The following is a 6,995-nucleotide window of genomic DNA, read 5'->3' on the forward strand; positions in this document are numbered from 1 at the left end:
GCGGTGAAAGATCTGGTGGACGCAAGAGACGTTTATGGTCCCATCTCCATGTTTGGTCGCACCACGGTACTCCAGAATGGCTACTGGCAAGTTTTTGTAGAACGCCTCCCTGCTTCCACTCCCATCCTCCCCTAAACAGTACATCTACACTCATGTGCCTCCTACCTGCACTGGTTGATGGATCTCGAACCACTAATTTGAACCTTACTTCTTTTGAATGGATGAGTATTTGTGAATTCCCTGGTACCAATCTTTTGAAAAGGTGGAGCTCATTATGTGCTATTTTTGTCGTGTATGATCTGGACAGGTAAAGGTTAGCTAGGTGGTTTTGTATATCCAAAATTTTCAAATGAGCTAGGTGGTTAAGGGAGTTGTTTGAGGATTTATTTGGAAGACTGCTTCATTCTATCATTTCTTTGTGCTTATCAGTTTGATATCCTTACTTATTCGAGTTTAATTCCAACTATGCTGATGTAGTTAATTATGTACATATTAGTGTAATTCATGTACTTGCTCTTGCCTGATTCCCCTCTGTATAAATGTGTCTATCTATTAATGAATATCTCTCTGATATCAACGAATGAGATACATTCAAACAGTTAGCTAGATCTTGCCACTTTACTATCAAAGGCAACTAACTGAAAATTTGTATCTTCACGTTGCAAGATAAGGGCCTCTGTTGACAGCATTTCCCTCCCAAAACTGAAGTCCTATTCAAATCGGTGCCAAGGTTAATCTCGAGTCAAGGGAAGCCCCTGAATTGATTAAATAGGTATGTCCTCCTGCTTTCTTGTCTTTGCAATACACATTGTTATTTCTTTGATAGATATTCAATATGTGTCAGCCATGGTGGAGAAAAATCTATTTAAAATAAATAAGTACCTATAGCCTGAATCACGTGATGATTCCTAGATATTTAGGTTGGTTTTTCCTATTTGTAAACTGAGTAGCAACTACCAACATGCTAATTTAGGACTTCGGGTTGGATGTTCGCTCTCTAAGAACTGTTCACCTACAAGCTGTTGCTATATGAATTATTTTTACTATTGCAATTTTTCGTTACGCCATACCGAGTGTTTCTTTTCTTCTATTGCAGAATACTGAAAAAAATAAGAAGTTACCCTTTTAGAATTTCAACCATTATATCACTGCATCATGATGTTTTGCAAAACACGGTCTATGGGACCGTAGGATTTATATTCAGGTGATCTCTTTCAACTCAACATGATCAATGTTGAACGGTGCTATTTAATATGAGCTGGCCATGACCTCGTATCATGCACTGACGGACATTTTATTTTTTAATTCACCTCTAACATTAGTACCTGTGTGGTTGTATTTTTTCTATTCTGATTAAATAGTTTTCTGCTTTGTGAGCAAATGATCTTTGTCTTGCCGCAATTGTGATAGTGTACAATTTATCAACTTCTTATTATTGCTTAATGTAATTTTGGCTCTCATATATTTTTTATCATGTCCAACAAGCAATTTAATCTTCTTGCAGCCATCCATCTTTGTGTCCTTCAAATTTTCAACGATATATGGACATTCTAAGTACAAGCAACATACAACAGTCCAGTGCCTTGACTAGCCGCCGGCACTCATCGCCACCTTTTTACGTGTGTGGCAGCCTGTCCTCGGTTGCTGGCACCCAACTGTATTCCTCTTCCCCTCCTTTAGATCTTTAGCTGCTCTGTTTAGTTAACAACTTAATGTATGTTTCGACAGGATTGGGTTGATTTCTATGTCATGCGGTTCACTAAGTTAAGAAATTTTATCCATGTTTCAAATTGAAGTGACAACTGTATGTACTCCCTCCGTTCCAAAATAGATGACCCAACTTTGTACTAAGGGAGTACATGTGAGCGGAATTGCTCTGCATTTTTGGCACATACTTTTCTTAAGATGATTCTTCGCTAGCAGTTCAATGTTACCAAAGTGCCACTGACATGTCACAAAATAAAATTGGATTTTGGTAGTTTAGTTGGTAACATGAATCAAGGGCCTCCATTCAGAAAATTATGAATTGTCGGCCAGTTGTCCTACAGATGATTTTTTTAGTCTTTTTAAAACCACTATTGCTCCGATTTAATTTTATATCTGCACGCGATGCTCTGAAAATACTTGCAAGGGCAACAAGCCAATAATAGTAATGTTGATGCAGTTTTATGTTTTATCGTGCCATGAATTTCCTACAACATCTAGATAATACAATCAAACCAGTTGCAGTTGCACCTATACAGGTTGTGTGTTGTGTTTTTTCCTTCACAAAGAGATTTTTATAGCTTGATATGCATTCAAAATCATCGAGAAAGAAAGTGTACACTAGCCCGACTGCTATCACACTAATTTGTTCAAAGACTATTAATTTTCTCCTCTTTGATTGTTAACATGGGTTAGATTATGCAAACTTATTATTTTGTCTGAAAGTTTCTATTATTGTATCGACAAAATTGACGGGCGCGGCAACACGCGCCATCGACGATCTAGTGAGTTTCTATTAGCAGTTGACGACAGCAGCCGCAGCAACAGCAGCGACAGATTGACCAAATGAGTTTCTATTAGCAGCCCTACCATGTACTGTAACTTTTAAATCAATTCAACGAGTGCAACAATTTAAGTAAATAAGGCACGTAACTTTCTGATTTAAACTACTATGAGTAATAATAGATTAAAGTTTTTTTCGAAAAGGAGGGACACCCGGCCTCTGCATCTGAACGATGCATACGGCCACATATATAAATAAAGAAGAGGTTCAACAAGGTCTTAAAGTCTGAAAGCAAAATAGAAAACGGCGAGCTCACATAGAGCCACAACGCCAATAACAAAAGTCCTAAAAGCCACAACCGGTTGGCATAACAAAAGATAGGAAAACTAATTGTCTATCCTATTACATGACCGTCATCCAAAACGGTTGAAGATATCCCGCGCTATCATCTCCCATTGGACAGATCTAATAACCAAACGCTCCCTGGCCTCCGTCGGAGTGAGTAAGGACCACATACGGATCAACGCAGTAGCCCAGAATAAAACCTGCAAAAAATGAATAGTTGTTGTTCTGTTAAAAGCCAAATCATTCCTGCAGTTCCAAATTTCCCATAACAGCGCGCATACTCCTACACGAATGTGTCTAGCTGTTTCGGACTCTATCCCAACAAACCACGTTCCAAATAACGTACCGACCGAATTCGGAGGAGTAATGTTAAAGGCAATTTGCACGGTGCGCCACAAGACTCTCGCCAACGGGCAGTCAAAAAAGAGGCGCTTGATATTCTCGTCCCGATCACTGAAGCTATACCTAGTAGATCCTGTCCAGTTGCGCTTAATCAAATTATCCTTTGTTAAAATTACTTGTTTATGCACAAACCACATAAACACTTTAATCTTCAAAGGGGCTTTGACTTTCCAAATGTGTTTGGAACTTGGAATAACACTAGAATTGATGACATCGATATACATCGACTTGACTGTGAAGTCTCCAGACCTAGTAAGCTTCCAATGCAACTGATTGGGCTGATGAGTTAGCTGAACCTCCATCAGTCTACTCACCAGATGAAGCCATGTTTCCCATCGGTCACCAACAAGAACCCTCCAAAATTGCAAATTAAGAGGACGGACTGCATAATCGTTACAACAAGAGCATCACGACGCTGAACAATACGATACAGGGACGGATACTGGAGCACCAAAGGCGTATCACCAAGCCATGTATCCTCCCAGAAGCGAGTGGTATTACCATCCCCGACAATAAACTCTGTTCTATGAAAGAAGGCAGCTTTGACTCTCATAAGCCCCTTCCAGAACGGCGAGTCAGTTGGTCGCACTGTCACCCGGGACAAAGTTTTGGACTGCGGATACTTACTACGGAGAATCTGCGCCCAAGTTGCTTCGGTTTCAACTGACAACTTAAAAAGCCACTTACTCAGGAGACATCTGTTCTTGACTTCAAGATTCTCAATACCAAGGCCCCCCTGGTCCTTTGGTTGACGGATTATATCTCACTTGGCAAGATGGTATTTTCTCTTTAGTTCGTCACTCTACCAGAAGAATCGGGATTGATAGGAGTCCAGTCTTTTCCTGACTCCAACTGGGACTTCAAAGAAGGATAAGAGAAACATTGGCATACTCGTAAGCACCGAATTAATAAGAATCAATCGTCCTCCATATGACATAAGTTTTCCTTTCTAGCAACTCAGTTTCTTCTCAAACCGATCCTCGATGCACTTCCACTCACTGTTAGTTAGCTTACGATGGTGAATGGGTATTCCTAGGTACGTAAAAGGTAAAGCCCCCAATTCACACCCAAACAATGGCCTATAAGCCTCTTGTTCTTCCTTGGCTCTACCAAAGCAGAACAACTCGCTTTTATGAAAGTTAATTTCAATCCCGTCAATTGCTCGAATAAGCATAGCACCAACTTCATATTTCTCGCTTTTGCCAGGTCGTGCTCCATAAAGATGATTGTATCATCAGCGTACTACAGGATGGACACGCCACCATCAACTAGATGAGGCACCAAGCCACCCACCTGACCGGCCTCCTTTGCCCTACCTATCAGGATTGCCAACATATCAACCACAATGTTGAACAAGATAGGAGACCTGGGGTCACCTTGTCTCAGGCCCTTGTGTGTCTGGAAATAATGACCTATATCGCCATTCACTTTAATTCCAACACTCCCTTTTTGCGTGAAGGATTCTACCTGGCGTCTCCAAGCTTCATCAAAACCCTTCATGCATAAGGCCTGTTGAAGGAAAGGCCATTTGACCTTATCACACGCCTTCTCAAAATCCACCTTGAAAATAACTCCATCAAGTTTTTTCGTGTGGATCTCATGGAGCATTTCATGAAGGACCACAACCCCTTCGAGGATGTTCCTATCCGGCATGAAAGCAGTTTGATTAGGCTGCACGAAAGCATGCGCAATCCGTGTGAGCCTAATCGTCCCGACCTTGGTAAAGATTTTGAAACTAACATTTAGAAGACAGATGGGCCTGAATTGCTCAATTCTCACAGCCTCTGTTTTCTTAGGAAGCAAGGTTATTGTCCTGAAATTGAGATGAAAGAGCTGAAGTTGTCTCGAAAACAAATCATGAAACATCGGCAACAAGTCCCCTTTAATAATATGCCAGCACTTCTTATAAAACTCAGCCGGGAATCCATCCGGGCCGGGAGCTTTATTATTTTTCATCTGTGATATGGCCTCGAACACCTCCTTTTCAGAAAAAGGAGCAGTTAAAATCTCATTCTCAATAGTAGTAAGTTGAGGCACGTCCTCAACTCTAGACTCATCCAGAGACACACAGTTAACCTCTGGGGGTCCAAACAACTGCTTGTAATACTCAGTGATGCATAGCTTTAGCTTCTCCTGACCAATAATCATTCCTTCATCTTGTTCAAGCTAAAAGATCCTCTTCTTCCTGTGTTTGCCATTAGCGATCGTGTGGAAGAATTGAGTGTTCGCGTCCCCCTGGACCACTCTTTGGACTTTGGCCCTCAGAGCCCACTTTAATTCTTCTTCACGAAGAAGCTCTTTCAGCCTCATCTCAGTGTCAAGCTTGGCATGGAGCTCTGCGGCTGGCAGAATCGTGGTTTCTGCTTTTACATCTAAGGACTGAATAAGGTTGAGTAGTCGTTCCTTTTCAACCTTATAAACTCCACTAAGATGCTTAGCCCACCCACGTAGGAAAATTCTCAGGTGTCTAATCTTATTCTGCCATCGCTCAAGCGCAGTTCTACCTCCTGGATCCTTAGCCCACTCTCTGGCTACGAGATCAAGGAAGCCTTCTCTCTCAAACCAAGCCAGCTCAAACGAGAACAAGTTCTTGTTTCCCGAGTGGGAGGCCTCACCAGAATCCAGAATAAAGGCGTGTGGTCAGAAATACCCCGAGAGAGAGCCTGAACTGTGACGAGGGGAAACTTCTGTTCCCATTCAACACTTGCCAGTATACGATCCAACTTTTCAAACGTTGGAGTCGGCAACACGTTGGCCCAGGTAAATTTTCTGCCCAAAAGCTCTATCTCTCTCAGATCCAACCTTTCAATGATGGTATTGAACATGAATGACCATCTGCCGTCAAAATTATCATTGTTCTTCTCATCTCGCCTACTTATAATATTGAAATCACCTCCCACCAGGATAGGCAGTTGCTCAGAGCCGCAAATCCTAACCAGATCCGCCAAGAACTCCAGTTTTTGTTCGGGCTGTGCGGCACCATATACCGCCACCAAAGCCTAGTTAAACCCATCCTCCTTCGACCTCACCCTAAACTTTACCGCAAAATCTACCATGACTACACTTCGGACTTCTAGGGACTCGCATTTGACCCCGAGTAAGATCCCACCTGATCTTCCTCGCGGTGGCAGACAGTGCCAGTCGAAATCAATACCGCCCGATAAGGTATTGAGAAATTGTGGCGAAAAGTTATCTCTGCCAGTCTCCGACAATGCGATAAAGTCCGAGCTATGCTCTAGAGTTGTCTCCGCAAGAAACCTTCTTTTAGCCAAGTCTTTAAGACCTCTGCTATTCCAAAAGATTCCTTTCATATCTCATCATGGAATTTTTTTTAGCCGTTCGGATCTAAGCACAATACGCACTGCAGAATCCGGGTAGATCTTTCGCTTCCATTTACATTTAGGATTGATCGCACTCCCGCTGGTCCTCACAACCAGGCTCAGAAGCAGAAACCACAACATTCTCCCCACCCGCATCCTCTTCCTCAGGCTCATGAGGAGGGGGAGCGAGATCCGCACAAAAATGATCGAGCACCCTAACCCCCAAAGCATCAATATCAGAATAATTCATGGGTTTAACCGCCGCTAAGTTGCGAATCATCTCTAAGGACCGCTCTGCCTCTAAGTCCAACATATCATTCATAGAGGTTGAAATTTCACTATCATTACTACCTAGTGAAATTCCTATCTGGTTTGCATTTTTAATGATCTCAGCATTACAGAAATGCAAAATAGAATTAGAAACATTGACTGACATACCA

At 42.0% G+C, this 6,995-nt stretch overlaps 1 long non-coding RNA gene across 2 annotated transcripts; it reads left to right on the top strand.

Moving 5' to 3' along the window:
• The first annotated feature begins 316 nt into the window (after positions 1–316).
• Positions 317–1,868, top strand: LOC119349379. 2 transcript variants are annotated; one of them, XR_005169392.1, is made up of 3 exons: positions 317–772; positions 1,097–1,204; positions 1,505–1,868. It is a non-coding gene; the product is annotated as an uncharacterized LOC119349379 (long non-coding RNA). The 2 variants fall into 2 exon arrangements; XR_005169393.1 differs by lacking the exon at positions 1,097–1,204.
• The last annotated feature ends 5,127 nt before the right edge of the window (positions 1,869–6,995 follow it).

Source organism: Triticum dicoccoides, chromosome 1B, assembly GCF_002162155.2.
Source record: "Triticum dicoccoides isolate Atlit2015 ecotype Zavitan chromosome 1B, WEW_v2.0, whole genome shotgun sequence".
In the NCBI taxonomy this organism is placed as follows: Eukaryota; Viridiplantae; Streptophyta; class Magnoliopsida; order Poales; family Poaceae; genus Triticum; species Triticum dicoccoides.